General features: G+C 43.0%; 1 protein-coding gene across 8 annotated transcripts in view; it reads left to right on the top strand.

Annotated features, from left to right (window-relative positions):
- Positions 1 to 19619, top strand: part of tiam2a (TIAM Rac1 associated GEF 2a) — a 93098-nt gene that overhangs the window by 22277 nt on the left and 51202 nt on the right. For 5 of the 8 annotated variants that reach the window (XM_034307879.2, XM_034307878.2, XM_034307884.2 and 2 more), the window contains exon 2: positions 19338 to 19431. The gene's annotated coding sequence lies outside the window, so the exon portion shown is untranslated. Of the gene's footprint in view, positions 1 to 4966; positions 5797 to 14123; positions 14275 to 18393; positions 18625 to 19337; positions 19432 to 19619 lie in introns of those variants that run through there. The other 3 variants (XM_053237478.1, XM_034307880.2, XM_034307881.2) reach the window with 3 other exon arrangements.

The raw sequence follows: 19619 nt of genomic DNA on the forward strand, positions 1-19619 counted from the left end.
TGAACAAATAATGTCTCAGGTGAGACACACACTGTAACCATAACAACGCACACACCTTTCCTAGCTAGTATCGGCTAACTAACTAGCTGAGCTTGCTGTGTAGATTCGATTTATTACTCTCAGTAATGCAGATGGATTAATGATTGGTGGAACTCTGGTCATGAGGAGGTTGTTTGTCTTCGCTGTAGCTTTGGAGGCAGAAAATCACAAGAGTTTGAGCTGCTTGTGTGACGTGACTGTGACGGTTAAAGTGGGACGTCCCGAAAATACACACGTTAATGTTTTTAGGAATAATTTTCCATCCAGTGTGTCGTAATTCTCTGCGTATTCGCTCACTAACAAGACTCACTTTGTCCTCCATGTTTGTTTTCATTACTCTCCTGCAACTGCGCTTGTTGTCACTCAGCAATTCTCTGAATTTATAATTTTTAGAAGTTTGCGTTGACCAGAAATAGCTTCCTGTAAGTTGACGTGTAAAACGTGAAGGTGTGAACGCAGCATTGTTTATTAATTTCCCTTGTTGTTTAGTGTTTAAAGGTTTAAACACTGAGGCTGTGAGTTGTTTCGGTCGTCACTGAACTATAATGTGTGTAAATGAAGAGTAATAAAACGCATGTTTTATCTGTGCTGTGTATGAAGGGACGCTCGGACGTTCGATCGTCTGAACTGATCGCTAGTCGAACCTGTGATGGATGTGATTGAGTCCAGCTGTCCCTCTCTCACACACACACACACACACACACACACACACACACACAGACACACAGACACACACGCTAGTTTTAATCAGAAGTACACACACAGCTGGAACTGAGATCCTGAACCACACTGGTGACTCGTTGAGGAAGCTCTCCTCCGTTTCTCAGTGACTGAGGGATCCTCGCCGGGGACGCCGCTCGCGTCTGAGGTCCCGCGGAGACGCCGCTCGTGTCCGAGGTCCCGCGGAGATGCCGCTCGCGTCCGAGGTCCCGCGGAGACGCCGCTCGTGTCCGAGGTCCCGCGGAGACGCCGCTCGCGTCTGAGGTCCCGCGGAGACGCCGCTCGTGTCCGAGGTCCCATGGAGACGCCGCTCGTGTCCGAGGTCCCACGGAGACGCCGCTCGTGTCCGAGGTCCCACGGAGACGCCGCTCGTGTCCGAGGTCCCACGGAGACGCCGCTCGTGTCTGAGGTTCCACGGAGACGCCTCTCGCGTCCGAGGTCCCACGGAGACGCCGCTCACGTGGTCCAGCAGAGCTCATTAAAAACGATAAGCGCTAATTAAAACAGCAGAAATCTCCCAACGCTTCACATCACAGATCATCAGAACCAGCAAGCATCTCGGACAATACGCTAAAAATAACTTCAGCGTGTTAATTAGAAGCTTTGACCCCTGAGATAAATTACTAAACTCAGAGGACGCACGCTGGAGAGATTTCCTGTTCACAGCAGGGATTAGGATCACACCGGGATGAACGGAATGGAACGAGTTCAGGAGCTGCGAGTACGGAGGAATATCTGGAAAATACTCGTTATTAACGGCTGCTTCGTGTCTCGTGATTGGACGAGTCAAAAATAGTGACGTGTCGTTTGTCATTGAGAGTCGACTCACATGTGAACGATTTCTTTCTTTTGCTTTGCGCATTCCTCCTGCTATTTCTTTTTTACTCTTTCTTTCTTTCTTTCCATCCCTCCATGTTTTTTCAGTTGCCGAAGTGTTGAATGAACCAACGCAAACGTATATGCAAAGGTTTTCTTGTTGTATTTTGTATTGGGCTTCAGTTACTGTGGTAAAAATAACAAAAAATACTTTTATTTTCTACAGAATTGTACTTCATTTATCTTTTACTAAGAATTTAATGCAGAATATATGCAGTTAGATATAAATGAACGCAAATGTTACACAGTCAGACACGTTGTTGTTGATGGAGGAGAGGCGAACCGCATGGTGATATCTAATATAAAAATGTGATTGTTTGAAATAATTAAACTGAGAGAGCTGTTTGTAAAAACGCTCACAGAAAAGCGCTCTGGAAAATTCCACTCCCATGTGAACGCCTCATCGTGGTGGCCCAACAAAAGGCCTGTAGTGTGTGAGGCATGGTGGGATAGCGCTGACCCGTGACCGCTAACCCTTTAACGGCGAGTGCACACTCGAAGGCCAGACCGCATGAGAAAGTGCTGGAGGAAACATTTCACTGAAAACTCGGCTGGAAATAGTGTTAATGTCTGCCATGGAAACGTCAGCAGTGGAAACGTCGCTGTCTCGGGCGCATCATTAACACCGTCGACGGATTAGCATAAAGCTTCTCCAGTGACGAACCAGGAATAGCCATGAACCAAGATTAGAGTTAGAGACCGTGGCTTTATTTCAGGACGACCTGAATAAATAAGAAACGCAGTACAGCGTAGAGTCTATAGAGTTAATCGCTTAATAACTTCAACACTGCTCTTTATTCTGATCATACAGGAGCGTCACACAGTTACCACAGCATCACATGTAACTATAAAGAGATAAAAAGTTGGTTATTTTTTAATAAATAAAAATTTGCTAGCATTGGCATTTTCCTGTCCTGTAAGAGGAATAAAACACTCCAAGCTGTCATGTACTTCCAATGGACACGCCATACACACATCTGTTTATAGTTACATTTGATGATGTGGAACGTCCGAGAAAGACGTTAGTTCCTGTTCTCACTTACGTGAGAACGTCGTTTCCTCACCAGCCTCTCTTTGTTCTCTTTCGTGAAGTTAATAAGACAAAAAAAAAAAAAAAAAATCGCAGCTTGTCGTGTTACAGAGAAACTGCGAAGAAGCGTAAAATCTTCTGTCCCGAAGATGTCTGAAAAAGTACAGACACTGGAATGAATGAATGAATGAATAAATAAATGCTACAGAAAACTTCACCACATCAATGATTACACACGTTATTTGCAAAAGTCCCCATGAATGAGCTGTTACTATAGAAACAATAATGTATTAATATAAACTTGTGATTTTGCAGCTGCGCTACTGTCAGAGCTGCTGTTATAGAAAATTAATCAACACCTTCTGACCAATCAGAATCCAGAATGTAACAGCGCTGTGGTGTACACAGTAATCATGCATGCTTGTTAGTTCTCGCACTGACACATAAGCTTTGTTTCTCTGAACTTAGTGTTTTTTTATGATAAGTATGATAACATTCACGTTAAATTATTGGCACCCGTTCATTCGTTTTCATTGGAGCGGCGTCCCTGATGACGTCCTTGATGACACGTGAAGAAGGAGACGTGTTAACACGCCTGTGTAAGTGGAGCAGTGTGGAACACAGCAGTTTAACGTTTCGCACCACTGAGCACTCGTCTGGCTGCGATTCACCGCCTCCATTAACTCGACACCGGATCAGGTTTGGTTTTATAAAAGGCTCTTTTAAGGTGAATCGCAAACACAACTGAGCAAATCCAGTTCCGGGTCATTCAGGGTTGAAAAAGGTCGAATGTCCCATCTGATAGTTTATTCTTTTATTTCTTAAGAAAGAAATCTGTGCTTTTTTTTTTTATAAGTTTTTTTATTAACTTCAGGAGAGGAAAAAAGAGAGGCTGGTGAGGGAACGATTGTTTATAGCTGCTATAACAGACAGGAAGTAACTTCAACTAAACGTAACTATAAATGTATGACGTGTTATCATTTATTTGTAATTGTGTAAGAAGAATAAATCATCTTGTGGATGTGCTGTTGTAGGAAAATAATTAACTTCAGTGTGGTAACAGTGACTCTGCTTCATCACTTATAACAGCATGACACGCAGAGTTTTATTTCTCACTTCATCATTACTGTAATCGTGAACATTTCCATCATTAAGTCTTTCCTTCAGGGCCAGTGTGAACTCGAGCTCGTCCTCCACGTCGGCGTGATCCTGCTCTGTAATAACGACGCTTTCACCGCCGTCACTCTGCTCGTTCCAGTCTTTGGCGGAAACTTAAAATTCCGCTGGTTTGTGTTTTGAGGCAGCTCTCGTGTCGGAATGTGCAGTGGAAAAACACTTTATTATAGTTATTAAGCCTCTTTGGCTATTGTCTGGATTTTGGCAGAGTTCAGCGGTTTGGTTTTCAGACTGCATTGTTAAAATGTTTTCTTTATTATCGTTGGCGATAAGCCCGAGGATTCGTCTCGGGCTCTCAGTGTGGCATGTGAGCCTCTGAATCTTTAATACTGCACGCTGAGACCCTCCCGAGGGGCAGATCCGTTACACGTGAACCATATCAGAGCTCCTGCTGTGTCCATTCCCGAGACTGCTCTCAAGGTCAACCAGCGTCGCTTCTGCTATAGCTGCGTGGAGAACATCACTGAAAGAAGCGCTCGACCTTCCTGAGCTGTGTGTGTGTGTGTGTGTGTGTGTGTGCTGATCCGCATTCATCCAGCTTTACGTCCTGAAGCAGGAAGATGAAGCAGTGTGAGAAATGAAGGCTTGCTGTAAGCATTGTGATCACAGACGCACCCAGAAAGCAGGAGAAACCGCAGCACGAGTTCCCGTAGGCTCTGTAATCAGCTGCTAGCGGCGTAAATGCGGAGTGTAACCTGTTCCTGCGTGCGCTCCTCACTTTCCCTCTATTATTAACCTTTAACCTTTTGACTTGAATTTCAGCTTCCTGTCCTTGAAGCTGTTTTTAGTCACCACTCGTGTCTCCTGGATGTCAGCTCAAGATTAAAAAAAAACTCTGCCTTGTTTAAATTGGGGTTTTTTTTGCGAGTGAGGCTGGTTCCCAGAAAGAAAAAAAAAATCCAGGACATCACTCTAACTTTGTAACGCTCATAAAACACTTAACACTTAACATTCGTCCAGCTGCACATCCATCTGTCCTCGTGTCCTTCCTCAACTCTCAGCTCCTTGCTAGGAACTAGAATTTTACTCTTTTGTAATTTTTTAGAATTAGATTTTTTACAATTTTAAAGATTAAGCACAAAATCTTAACATCAAATCAGCTGCTTCCAGTATGTACCTATAAAAAAAAAAATATTATTATTATTAATAATAAAAATGAATGAAAAAAATAATTATGATATGACGGAAAAGCATATTGTGACCTTATTTATCGAGATATGGATATTATGTGGTCGTATCATCCGGCTGTAGGTTGGAGTTTATTTTTTTCCGAGTTTTTTCCCCCGATTTGCGGCTGTTTAATGCAGGAGTTTCGCTTTCGATGGAGAATTTCATGTTTATCCACAACGACAACAAGCGTCAGTAATATCAGTTTATCTGGTACTCAGATGATAACGCTGATGTAACCACGGCAATTACTGATTAATTTTAATTATTGATTAAGGTTTATACATGAATGTTTTTCATTTGTGCTAATTTACTGAGCTAAAGTTCCCACTTTGTCGCTTATTAGTTTCTCAAATCTGCTAAACTCATTCTAGGAGTTTTAAAGCAAACCGTGATGTTTGTGATGTTTGTGGTGTTTTTCTTCCCGCCCCCCTGTGAGACGCTTGTGGTAAGGTGTCGGAGGAGGCAGTGCTGCGACCATCTGTTGGATATTTGAGTAAAGTCAGCCACGTATGCTAAATGCGTTAGCCTGTGACCTCGTTACCCGCATACACACATCCCAAGATGGTCTCCTCATCAGCGCACGTCTCGTGTTCATCAAACCAGCGTCCAAAAAAAACCAGGGATCTGATCCATTTCGGTTAATTCTGTGTTCGCAGATAGGAACAACACCTGAGATTTGCTTTTTTTTTTTTTTTTTTTTTTTGGTCAGTCGTTTGGTGCGTACTCGTACAGGAGGAGTGTGTGGAGTGAAAAACGCTTTGACGCTTCTACACCAACAAAACAAGGCAGGTGTGAAAGCATCCGTAAAAAGAGCTTAAGCATTCTGTCGAGCTTCAACGTGTGAAAGAGCGAATGCTCATGAGGTGTTCGGTCTAGCAGGTGTTCCCTGGGTACACTCAGCAGTGTGTGTGTGTGTAAAGCCACTCATTCCAGAGTAAATATGCCATGGTGTGTAAGTTTGAGTGTGCGTGTGTGTGTGTGCGTGTGTGTGTGTGCGCTCAGAGCGTGTCCTAACCTTGTCCACGAGGAGGAGAACTGACGTGTCAGCACTTTTCTCTCGTTCGCCCCAGCGGCTCTCTGGCAGGTTACACCGTTAGCTCTAGATGTGTTCACAGCGCTGAGAGGCACCGTGTCCCGGAGCTCCTGATCATGTTCTCCTGCGTCCAGATACATTTCTCCCCCAGCATGGACTCTCAGTGACACAAGAGCAAGTCATCACCCTCCACTAAATCGTCCTGTACGTCGTTCATCTTCCTTCGGTAGCACAGAAGCGATTTTTGAACCGAGGAAGAAAAATGGAGATTGAAATGATTTTTCTCCATTTATTACTCATGTCATTGTGGTCACATGTGTGTTTACAGGCTTTACACACCATCGTTGTAGTTACATTTCCACTTTATCTTACGTGCTAAGCCTTGCTTCAGGGTTTAGCAACGTCGAGATCTGACATGTGGAGTTAAAACAGAGATAAAATTTATAAAGTTAGAGGATTCTAGAGAAGAGAAGATTCAAAACGCTTAAAGTGAGCAATATATTGACTGCTGAATGTCTTGCTGGTGTAAAGTGTGTTTTTATCTTCATTTGGTTGCTTTGTTGTGTTTTATTGGTCGTAGGAAACAGGTGCACAGACACGTCAGCAGAAGAACTGTTAGCAGAAGATAAATAAATGACCATTTGCTTGGCCGACTCTTTGACCGTTGCAGTGTAAACGTACCACGTGACACTTTTGGTGTGTGTCTCAGCTATCGTACCTGCTCTTCTGATAGCTCACGAGTGTGAATGTGTGGAATAAGAGGCTTACACCACAGCACTGTTGAATTCTGGATTGTGATTGGTCAGAAGGTGTTGATTAGTTTTCTATAACAGCAGATCGGACAGTAGTGCAGCTGCAAATCACAGGTTCATATTAATGCCCTCGGTATATAAACAGCTGTGTGTAAGTGTCGATATGGTGAAGGTTTCTGGTCAGAGGTTGAAGCTGTAACTTGAAGTTTTCCGACATCTTCAGGACAGAAGAGTTTATTTATTTTTCTTATTAAACTCGAGAGAGAGAAAAAAAGAGAGGCTGGTGAAGGAACGAGTGTTTACCGCTGCTTTAGTATAACAGAGAACTTCTTTAACTACAATCAGATAATAGTATGATGTTTTACTCTTCAATAAATATATAATAAACATTGATTAACATTAAACGTTGATTATTTTCCTGTAACAGCGTGTCCTGAAGTGATTTAGAGGCTTAAACAGAGCTTTAATCAGCTGAGCCGCTGCCAGCACATGCTCTGAATGAGGGCTGGATTAAAATAGTGATTTAAATTCACTCAGAATAGCTCCATCCCACAACACACACACACACACACACACACACACACACACACACACACGGCCCATGTTATAGAGGATGATTAAAGACTTCATGACAGTTAAAGAAACGTTGCTGAATCATCACCTCTTCTCATTGTGATGAGTTTCTGATGTTAAGACGCAGACTGAAGACGTTTAACTTTAACTGCCTGAACAGCTCGGAGCTTTTACTCCTGATACACGGCTTCGGTTTATTTTGCTCGGCGTCGAGGTGCGAAACTGTGAATTCAGTTGTAGTTGTTGTAGTTTTGTCTCCTGTGATCGATCAGAAACCTACAAAACTCTGCAGAGTCAGCGATTCTGCCACTAGTGATGGAAAAAAAAAATCGATTCCTCACTAGAGTCAGTCTTTAAACGATTCTGCTTTGATTCTCGATTCAGGATGATTGTCGATAGTATCAGGAAGCGCAGATGGATTCCAACGCGATGGCTCTCAGGTTGGACGATTTGAAGGTCCGTCGGAAAACATCGTGTCTGCGGCTTTAAAATCGGCAAAAATAAAGCGTGTTGTATCTCGTAATTTGTGTTTTCTTTTCACATGTTTTGTATTCAGTAAGTTCGCTGCTATTAGAGCACAGAGCGTGTAGTTACTGTGGTAATAATTTTATTTACATTTAGAAATGAGCTTATGTACAGCTAATAACTCGTTATGTGTTACAGGTAATTAATAAAAACAAACCCTGACTAAACACTATTGCAGCCACATCTGACTCATAAGCAGCTTCCACGAAATGTGCTGTGTGTCTCCGTCTGGCCACGCCCCCTTCTCTCACCAATTCAGAAAGGGGAAAGCGAAGTTTCAGACCAATTGCACGCTTGACTGCAAAAGATTTCCGCTCCTCCGTCGTTTCTATAATACATTGTAAAAATAATCTGCACTGCGACAAGTAGCTGATTGGACATTTAAAACTTTTTTGTACCAATTTTCCCTGCTTTCTTTAAAAAATAATAAATGTCGGACAAAATTCAAGTGAAATTTTTAATGCACTTTGTTAGCAAAACCTCCTCCAAACGATATATCGTAATGCACTGTGTATCGTCTTCAAATATCGTGATATGATTTATTTTTTTGCAATATCGCCCAAGAACAATGTACAAACACTGTGTGTGTGTGTGTGTGTGTGTGTGTGTGTGAGAGACCGCCCCCCGACCGGCTCGCTCTGACCTCCGTTGTTCCTCACCGGTCAGATTTGTGTGACGGATGAACCGGTTGATCTCTAATCCATCTCACAAACCCACTGCGGCTCCTCCAGCGCTGACAGATTGCCGTGGAGCTGTAACGCGACAGGTCGAGTCAGTCTTATTCAATTTAGGACGAGATAACGTCGTTTAGACTCCACACACACACACACACACACACACACACACACACACACACACACACACACACCCACTCCGCACGCAGAGGGGTACAGATGGACCAAGCAGACGGTCTCTAAACTAACACGGTAAAATAGTGTGTTAATGTTTAACGGGTGTTTAAATGGTTCACTCCTGGTGTTTGGCTCGGCACTACGTTCACGTCTTTACATTTTGAAGCATAGTTTCTCTGCATAAGTCTGATTGTGATGTCACTCAGCGGCTTTGAACCAATCACGTCTGATATGCAAATTTTGCAAAGATGATGACGCGATAACCAGAAACTTGGATAACTTGAAGAATAAAATGGCGGTTGTTGTTACGGTGACGTTATATATTGACCGATTCGCCTTCTGAGGCTCGGATATGGAAACCCCATGGTTGTCATGGCAACTTAAGACAAATTTGCGCTGCCTTATTCGCAGTTTGCTAGCATCCTAGTTGTTAGCCATGGCAGGAGGAAATGGTGGCGTGTCTAATTTGCATATTTATTTTTATTTGCATATTATTGAAAAGGAATTTGATATGATTTTGCTATTGAGAAAAAATATATATAATTATTTCCAGCTGGATTTTTGCTGTAAAATGGAGGAATAATTTTTTTTTATTTGTAAGTAGGTTGCTTTTTTTTTTGTTTTTTTTAAAAACTATTTTAATATCTGTGTGTATTATATATATGTTGTATATTTATATTAATATAATTTTTTTTACATCTTTTTATATATATATTTTTGTTATTTAAGTATATCTTAAGTATATCTTATATCATTATTTATATTTATTTAGGATTTTTACATTTCCCACCCGAATTTTAATATTCATGTTTAATTATTATGTAAATAAATCTATATTATGTTTATATATTTTATATTTATATATGTTTTTGTAATTAAACATTTTTAATTGCTGACTTGTGTGTGTTTATAGATTTAGGAAGAAAATGTCAGAAGGACTGCTGTACGTTTTCTTGTAGCTTAAAGAAACGCATTATATTAACGAAACATAAAAAATACATACAGGTTTACCGAGTTATAAAAAAAAACTGAATAAGCATCGATTGTGTCGTCGGTGTATTGACGCACGTCTCAGTAACGGAATCCATTTCCGTGTTTTTGCTGCGTCTGCGTTCAAGGCGCGGTTTATCCCGCACCTCGCACGTTTGAGATGCTAATGCTGAGGTAGTGCAGGTGGATTTATTTAGCTCTTAAGCGCTTATGAAAGCAGCCTGAATCTCAGTATGACACGTCGTGAAGTTTAGGGTTTCTGACGTTAGCTTGGGATTGTAACGTGTTTAATGACAGTACAGATGGTGGCTATAGATCGTTTGCGTCGAGGGAAAGGACAGAGCTAACAGACCCTAACTGTTTCCGGGACAAAACACTGGTTAAAAAGTGGTAGCTTTTATGTAACAATAGCGTATAGTGAGTTAGTTAAGCTAGTGAAGTACTAAGAAGTTTATGATTATCATCGTCTGCTAACAGAGATTCTAACAGTGGGCCTCATTTATCAACCTGGATATAAAACAGATTTATGCGTTAATCATTAATATGAGTGTTTACAAAAAAAAAAAAATAAAAATTGGTAGTCATGAAAATCCCATAAATTTGGAAAAACGTTTGTATCCTACTCGTGCTCCTGAGCGCGTGTAAATTTACGCATAAGAAGACTAACTAATGTAAAGCTCGATTGATCGGCTTCGAAACTTATAATTTGTGATGAGTACTTTAACTTCCACCTCAGAGAAATTCTTTTCTTTGGTCATTTAGTAGCCATTTTACACTTTCTGCTCTGTGAACTTGACCTTTTATGGAGTTTTGTGGGCGTAACCAAATGCAAATCAGCTGTGGTGTGCACACATCCGGTAATTTACTTCTGATTATTATTTATCAATATACACGAACATAATACGAAGGAAATCAAAGCCTACGAAACTTTTGTGAATCCGGCGTCAGTTTTTAGTTTGGTTCGGCTTACGCAAACATTTACACACAACTTTACTTAAAGTTTGATGAACGAGGCCCGTTGTGTTTGTGCCCTTGACGTCGCTGCCGAATGTTTGGCTACGATATGTAGCGTACTGTTCTCACATCTCCTGTGAAAGATTAGATAACACTTGACTGATTAGCGTCTTTATTTTCTCTGTGTCTTTAACCGCTAGTCAGTGTGTCGTAAGCAGGAGAGGTATTCGATAGCTTCTCACTGGATTTTTTTTCTTTCCACGTTCCTGCGCATTCCTGATTCTGAAAATCCATGCATGCGAAAGAATCTCCCTAGTTAACGTCCGATGTGTGTGCTGCAGAGGGGGTGAGATTCAGAACGAGCAGCTCTCAACACTCAGCTCAACAACACACACACACACACACACACACACACACACACACACAAACACCAAAACTAAAATAAGTGAGTGTACTTGTCTTCAGGGCAGCTACTACTACTAATAATAACAATAAAAAAGACATGACTAACGAACACCCTGGACATGGAATCTGCTCGTCCTGGGCTGTTAATTTGTTCACTCTTGTCCTGCCTTTGATTATATTTTGATTAAAACGATGAGAGAACTCGCTGAAGTAAAAATGAAGAAACCCAGTAATTAAACACTGAGAAGACTTGTGTAGATCTTTTGGCTCGGCTGTGACTGTAGAGAAATCACGACTGCTTTTTATACACAGTCTGTTTAAGAAGTCTCGCCCTTCTCTCCGTCTCTACGTGCATCTTTACAGAAACATAAATCGGCCCATTTTAGCTTCTAGTACAAAAGAGTAATTTTCAATACAGAAATACAGTAATTTTCGTTTTATTCTTAGAAGCTTTGATGATGTATCAGGAGACAGTTTCTGCCTGTAATTGGCTGTAAACCGTATCTACTGGACGCAGTGGCTGTTGTTCCTCAGCTTTGTGGAGAAGCTAATTAAGCCCTGAGAGTGCGGCTCTGTGTCCCGGACAGCCTGCAGGCTTTATACACGACCTCAAACCCCCGACTAATCCCGCCAAAGCCATTCCCTTTCCATCCTGACTGCTCGCTCTGCTGAGTGAAGCTCCACTCACACTCCTGATCCTCTTACAAAAGTTTGAAAAGAAATCACTTAACAACCAATCAGTCCGATTACGAGCACTGGACTGATCACGTCCTTCTACATGACCGATATTCACTGAACTGTTGCTTTCTTCTCGTCCTCAGCGCTAAGTGTTTATATTGCTTCAGTCCAAAAGCACATCATATTCATCATCATATTCCTTATGTTTTATTTATCATTTGTATCCAAGTAGGCAAATTTGTGGCTGTGTTTGTAAACATTTGTTAAAAAAAAAGAGCACAAATGGAGCTTCTGTAAGCTTTGCGTTACGTTAAGGAGCTTGCGTAACACTTTACGTTAAGGAGCTTGCGTAACACTTTACGTTAAGGAGCTTGCGTAACACTTTACGTTAAGGAGCTTGCGTAACACTTTACGTTAAGGAGCTTGCGTAACACTTTACGTTAAGGAGCTTGCGTAACACTTTACGTTAAGGAGCTTGCGTAACACGTTACGTTAAGGAGCTTGCGTAACACGTTACGTTAAGGAGCTTGCGTAACACTTTACGTTAAGGAGCTTGCGTAACACGTTACGTTAAGGTTCTTTTAACTGACATTATTTAAGGTTTGTTAACATGAGCAAACTTTAGCATTAGTTCACATCAGTAACCTTGTCAACATAACACTTGTAATGATTTCTTTAAACAATATTTTTCACTAGACAAATTACAAGCCCAAATTGCGTGTCTGGGTTCCGTGTTAGTTTTTTTTCTGTAGTTGGTACGTAGTTGGAGATGTAGGTTCCACAATCGGAGAAAGAAAACAACTCCACGGTGATACGATGCACTTCAGTGCCATAACACAAGAGCGTATTTTTACAAGGCGAATTAATGCCACCTCCAGGTTCTCCTCAGAAGTTTGCGCCTAGAAGTTTGCGCCTAGAAGTTTGCGCCTAGAAGTTTGCGCCTAGAAGTTTGCGCCTAGAAGTTTGCGCCTAGAAGTTTGCGCCTAGACGTTTGCGCCTAGACGTTTGCGCCTAGACGTTTGCGCCTAGACGTTCGGAGGCGGTGATTACAACGTAGTGTGTTTTCAAGCCGTTTTGTTCACACTACGTAATGTGCATCGCCAATGCCTTTTTATTTTGCCATACTGAAAGAAAATAAAGAACTGAACAGTCAACATGCATAATTATTTAATTAAATCTCACGTCTGCTGTTGGCATCACATTCGTTTTGTTATTGACACGCCCCCTATTCGGAAAGCCGGTGCTCGTAGAAAAATACGAGTTCCCGGGTCGTAATTACGACATCGTGGTGGAGTTCATGTGCGCTCACTTCGTAATTACGATGTTTCCGACAGGATAGAGTGAGAAAAAAAAATTTCAGGACAAAAAAAAAAAAAAACATCGTAAAACTCTCCTGCTATAATTAACAGTCACCTCATGGTTAAACATATCGAGAGAAAATAAAGATACTTCCGAGTTGTGAATAATTTTTTACATGTGATTTTATGAATGTTTGCTAATAACTTGCTGACTTTTTGTCAGCATTGCAAACATGATGTGCTACATTAGATACTTTGTAAGAAGAGAATAATAATAATAATAATAATAATAATAATAATAATAATAATAATAAATGTGTTTTTCCTCTTAGTGTGTATTAACGCGCTTCACTAGCTAGCTAACATGCTTTACGTAATAATATTACACATTATTCATTCAGCTCATTTTCCACCACTGCATTGGATCGAATAAATAGTTTTAAATGGAAATTTTCTTACGCTTGACACGATGACTGACGTCCGAGTGACACCCAATCAGGTGTGTGTGTGTGTGTGTGTGTGTGTGTGTGTGTGTGTGTGTGTGTGTGTGTGTGGACAGAGAAGTAACTCTCAGCCTGTAGCGCTCTGCTCATGTTTTTTGGCTGCGGTTTGTGAATGAAGCCGTTTGAATGAACTTTCTGTTCGACCTCAGTTATGCTGCAGGATTAAATAGATGCAGTCAGGACAGGCTTGTTGTTTTCCTTTTTCCTCTTGAGATTATTTTAAAAAATGCCTGAGAGTTTAATGTGCATCCTGATTCTTTGCACTATAATCAAATTTTTACTTGTGACCTAATCCCTTTGTCCCTCAAACCACCCACCGCTTTTTTATGTACTGGTTTGGCCCCAAACCTACGACATCAGAGCTCGAGCTCGACAGCGAACGTAAAAGCGAAGTAAAACTTTTTACGTGGTCTTGAATCCAAACACACTGGAGCCGTTGAGTGAGTGTGTGCTTCTCTCTCTCCCTCTCCTTCTCTCTCTCTCTCTCAGACTTTCCCCTCTCCGAGCGATTAAGAGTCACACAGATTTACCACCAGGGTGGGAGTTTCCACGTGTGTGTGTGTGTGTGTGTGTGTGTGTGTGAGTCAGAGCTCTAACTTTGTCACTCTGAGAGCTCTTTTTTTGTCCGAGTCATGAGTTCGAGAGCTGGATTTCTCTCACTCGCTCTTCAAAGCATGTTAGATTAAAGCTTTTCCACACAGGTAAGAAAAGATGGATTTATTTTATTTTTTCCTTTTTTTTATCCGTCTCTTTGTTCCATGTATTTACTAGATTGAGGGGCGGATGCTTGAAAAAGAGCAGTGCGTGTAGCTTTCTTTGATTCCAACTCGCAGGTGTGTGTGCTCTGCGGTGGTCTGGAGTAGTTTTGTGACTTGGGTAAGTTTGGATTTGTTTACGGGCGCTCCTTGTCTGAAGGAGATTTATTACTTTATGTTCTGCAGCGAGTGATTTTCAGCCAAGTTACTGTTTAAACTATAAAAGATTGAATGATTCTGCTTCGTGTTGTTACTCCGACATTTCTGCCACATCGAGCACTTTTATTATCATCATACGGCTGTTTGAGTCTCTGCCAGGACGATCAATCTCAGTGCAGACTGCAGGGACACGCCAGGACAGCGACGCCGAGCCCGTGTGTTAGTGCAGTGTACACCGCCGTCAGTGTGTTAGTGCAGTGTACACCGCCGTCAGTGTGTTAGTGTAGTGTACACCGCCGTCAGTGTGTTAGTGCAGTGTACACCGCCGTCAGTGTGTTAGTGTAGTGTACACCGCCGTCAGTGTGTTAGTGTACACCGCCGTCAGTGTGTTAGTGCAGTGTACACCGCCGTCAGTGTGTTAGTGTACACCGCCGTCAGTGTGTTAGTGCAGTGTACACCGCCGTCAGTGTGTTAGTGTACACCGCCGTCAGTGTGTTAGTGTAGTGTACACCGCCGTCAGTGTGTTAGTGTAGTGTACACCGCCGTCAGTGTGTTAGTGCAGTGTACACCGCCGTCAGTGTGTTAGTGTAGTGTACACCGCCGTCAGTGTGTTAGTGTAGTGTACACCGCCGTCAGTGTGTTAGTGCAGTGTACACCGCCGTCAGTGTGTTAGTGTACACCGCCGTCAGTGTGTTAGTGCAGTGTACACCGCCGTCAGTGTGTTAGTGTAGTGTACACCGCCGTCAGTGTGTTAGTGTACACCGCCGTCAGTGTGTTAGTGTACACCGCCGTCAGTGTGTTAGTGCAGTGTACACCGCCGTCAGTGTGTTAGTGTAGTGTACACCGCCGTCAGTGTGTTAGTGTACACCGCCGTCAGTGTGTTAGTGCAGTGTACACCGCCGTCAGTGTGTTAGTGTACACCGCCGTCAGTGTGTTAGTGCAGTGTACACCGCCGTCAGTGTGTTAGTGTACACCGCCGTCAGTGTGTTAGTGTAGTGTACACCGCCGTCAGTGTGTTAGTGTAGTGTACACCGCCGTCAGTGTGTTAGTGCAGTGTACACCGCCGTCAGTGTGTTAGTGTAGTGTACACCGCCGTCAGTGTGTTAGTGTAGTGTACACCGCCGTCAGTGTGTTAGTGCAGTGTACACCGCCGTCAGTGTGTTAGTGTACACCGCCGTCAGTGTGTTAGTGCAGTGTACACCGCCGTCAGTGTGTTAGTGTAGTGTACACCGCCGTCAGTGTGTTAGTGTAGTGTACACCGCCGTCAGTGTGTTAGTGCAGTGTACACCGCCGTCAGTGTGTTAGTGTACACCGCCGTCAGTGTGTTAGTGCAGTGTACACCGCCGTCAGTGTGTTAGTGTACACCGCCGTCAGTGTGTTAGTGTACACCGCCGTCAGTGTGTTAGTGTACACCGCCGTCAGTGTGTTAGTGCAGTGTACACCGCCGTCAGTGTGTTAGTGCAGTGTACACCGCCGTCAGTGTGTTAGTGTAGTGTACACCGCCGTCAGTGTGTTAGTGTAGTGTACACCGCCGTCAGTGTGTTAGTGCAGTGTACACCGCCGTCAGTGTGTTAGTGTAGTGTACACCGCCGTCAGTGTGTTAGTGTAGTGTACACCGCCGTCAGTGTGTTAGTGCAGTGTACACCGCCGTCAGTGTGTTAGTGTACACCGCCGTCAGTGTGTTAGTGCAGTGTACACCGCCGTCAGTGTGTTAGTGTACACCGCCGTCAGTGTGTTAGTGTACACCGCCGTCAGTGTGTTAGTGTACACCGCCGTCAGTGTGTTAGTGTACACCGCCGTCAGTGTGTTAGTGCAGTGTACACCGCCGTCAGTGTGTTAGTGCAGTGTACACCGCCGTCAGTGTGTTAGTGTAGTGTACACCGCCGTCAGTGTGTTAGTGCAGTGTACACCGCCGTCAGTGTGTTAGTGCAGTGTACACCGCCGTCAGTGTGTTAGTGTACACCGCCGTCAGTGTGTTAGTGTACACCGCCGTCAGTGTGTTAGTGCAGTGTACACCGCCGTCAGTGTGTTAGTGCAGTGTACACCGCCGTCAGTGTGTTAGTGCACTAGATGTTTGCAAGGTAGCTGCTATTGTATCCCAGGTGACTGCTGTGATGTTGGTAGGTGGTTGATATAGGGTTGCTAGGATTTGGTAGGTGGTTGCTAGTGTGTAGCTAGTTGGTTGATTTTGTGTCCCAGCTGGTCGCATTGGTGTTGCTAGGTGGTTAATATGGGGTTGTTGTAGATAGTGTGTGTGTGTGTGTGTGTGTGTGTGATACAGCAGTTTTCTTTCTGATTGCTCTTCTTGTGCTCCTCCCTCAGAGTCGACCTTTGTCTCCTGTCAGTTCGGGTGATATCAGTTCCTGGGGATGGTGTTAGCTGATAAATCCGCGTCTCTCTGTCTTTAGTAGGACGTGATTGCGAGAATAGCTGCTAATAAACAACACGTTGTTGTGATGTAACTCAGAGACACTGTTCTGGTCGTGAACCTGGACGTAAGTGGTTTTTGGGTATAGCGTGGGCAGTTAATCTCCCTGGGGGAAAAAAAGATCTGATTATGTGATTAATGAGCCTACAGCAGAGCATTTTCCTTACAGAGCAGCTTCCCAACCCTTTCAGAAGGTCATTTAATTACAGAGTTTAGGATTTTAGTAGAATTGTGTAAGAGTACATGCATTATAAACATCTGAAGGTGATTTTTTTATTTTTTTTTTTTGGTGAAATGGCTTCTGACAGCTCTAATGGAGAAGCCTGTTTTCCAAGCTTGCGACCTCTCCGTCCGTGTGACGGCGGCTGAAACCGGAGAACTCCCACGTCGCTGAGTCTTTGTTCCATTAAGTGCACGTTGAAGGTCGAGAGGTTTTTAACTCTGAGGAGCCGTTTCAGCGCTCTGATAAAGAGGTTTCTCCTCAGCAGATACGAGCGGCTCCACTGAGTGACTCAGGCACAAATGAGTGCTTTCTTTAGTGGAAACACACGTGGAACACAGCCGGAGACTGAGTCACTAACGCACTAACGTTCTCCACGGAACTAACGTCTGCTCTGTTTGGTCATGTCTGCGTCTCTACGACGACAGAATAAAAATATGAGAATATTTCATATTTCTATTTTAAGTCGGTTCCAGTGGTGATGTCTCAGCGGTAGACAGTGGAGCTGTGTTTTTATTCAGGCGTGAGTAAGACGTTCCCTTCACACAGACACGGGGACTGACGGTTACTCAGACACGTGTCCTCCACCTTGGGTGAGCTTCTGAGGGTTACTGGTGGACCAGTGATGTCCAGCCCACATCAGAGTCCCTGTCTGTCCATCTGTCTGTCTGTATCTCTATCTGTCCATCTGTATGTCTGACTCTCTGTCTCTATTCATCTCTGTGTCTGTCTGTATCTCTATCTGTCCATCTGTATGTCTGACTCTCTGTCTCTATTCATCTCTGTGTCTGTCTGTATCTTTATCTGTCCATCTGTCTGCCTGCATGTCTCTCTGTCTGTCTGTCTCTCTCTCACTCTCTCTCTCCATCTCTCTGTGTGTCTGTAACTTTTTCTCTCTCATTGTTGTGGCTTGTCTGTCTCTCTCTGCCTGTCTCATTCTCTTTCTCTCTCTCTCTCTCTCTCTCTCTTTCTCTCTCTCTCTGTCTGTCTCTCTCTGCCCCCCCCCCGCCTGTTTCCCTCTCTCTCTCTCCCTCTCTCTCTCTCTCTCTCTCTCTCTCTTTTTTCCTGTGCCTGTTTCCCTCTTTCTCTACGTCTCCCTCTCTCTCCCCCCCCCCCTCCCCCCCTCTCTCTCTCTCTCTCTCTCTCTCTCTCTCTCTCTCTCTGTGTCTCTGAACCCTTTCTCTCTGTGTGTTGTGTGTCTGAATGGCAGTTCTGTCTCCCTGTTTGTTCTCGTTTAGTGAGAGAACCATCTTTGTTCCGTGTCCTTCATGCTGACTCGAGTGTTTCCTCTCTGAACTGCGTCTTTCAGCTCGTCAGTATGAGAGTGCACGCTTCTCCTCCTCTCTCCACCTGCTCTGTGGAAGAAGCGCTAATCGGTGTCGATGCTAATCAGGAGGTCAGATGGGGGAAAGTTTTGGGGAAGGGATGCGTGAGGAGCAGATGTTCTCCTGATCCTGTCCTCTGATTTTCCCACAGTCAGGTGTTTGAGGTGCTTCGAGCATGATTTGACTTTAAAACCACATGCAAATGCGTCGCTTCTTGTTTTTTAAAGTATGCTAGTTTTTTTTTTTTTTCTAAACTCTGCCTGGTAGCGTGGCTTAAAAGAAAATGTCCTTGGGTGATTTAATATTTGGCAAAGAAACACATTTGCACACTTTTGCGTACTTTATGTATCTTATACGAGTGTATGAGGTATAGGATATGAGTGTTTATTTATTGATTTATTTTTTGTAATGGGATGGAAACACTGTTTTACAAGCGTTTTCTGGCCGTTGCTTTATTTGGCGTCCTGCTGCAGACTTGTTCAGCAACACAGACGAGAGGAAAAAAAAAATTCTCTGGAATTTGTGCATTTAAAAATAAACACTGACCGAAATAAAGGCAGCTTTCAAAAACTTTTCCCAACCGTCCGGGCAAGACACGATTTACACGTGGTACGTGGGTTAAAAAAAAAAAAACAGGAGAAACGGTTGAAGTTTGAACTGGAAATTGACTGGAAATAAACCTGCAGCTAAACGTGTAACGAGTTCTTGTCCATGTAACAAACAGTGTGTAATCTCCATGAAAGTTTAGATGGTTCACTTGTCAATAGTGGAATGAACAGGAATGATGGACTTGTTTAATATCTTGGTTATTCTCATAAGCATGTTTTCTTTTTTTTTTTTTTTTTTTTTTTTTTTTTTTTTTTTTTATATCCAACAGATGAATTGGACAGAGGTGGATTGCTAGCTGACCAAAAGACGATGATTACTACTCAAATTGCGAAGCTCTAGCTGTGTAGTGATTACTAGAACTGGTAAGTTTTCAAGACGGTGGAATTCTCTCTTTCTCTCTCCTGTATCCTGTGTCAGACTTTCTTTGTAGGCTGCACTCCATGAAATCATTGGTCATGCTTGGAGTTTACCCATCAGCTTGTAACGAATCCCAAATCAAAGCTAATCAAAGCCACGTCAATTTCAGTTTAAGCCAGCGTGTATGAAAACT

This window comes from Pangasianodon hypophthalmus, chromosome 10 (assembly GCF_027358585.1).
Source record: "Pangasianodon hypophthalmus isolate fPanHyp1 chromosome 10, fPanHyp1.pri, whole genome shotgun sequence".
Classification (NCBI taxonomy): domain Eukaryota; kingdom Metazoa; phylum Chordata; class Actinopteri; order Siluriformes; family Pangasiidae; genus Pangasianodon; species Pangasianodon hypophthalmus.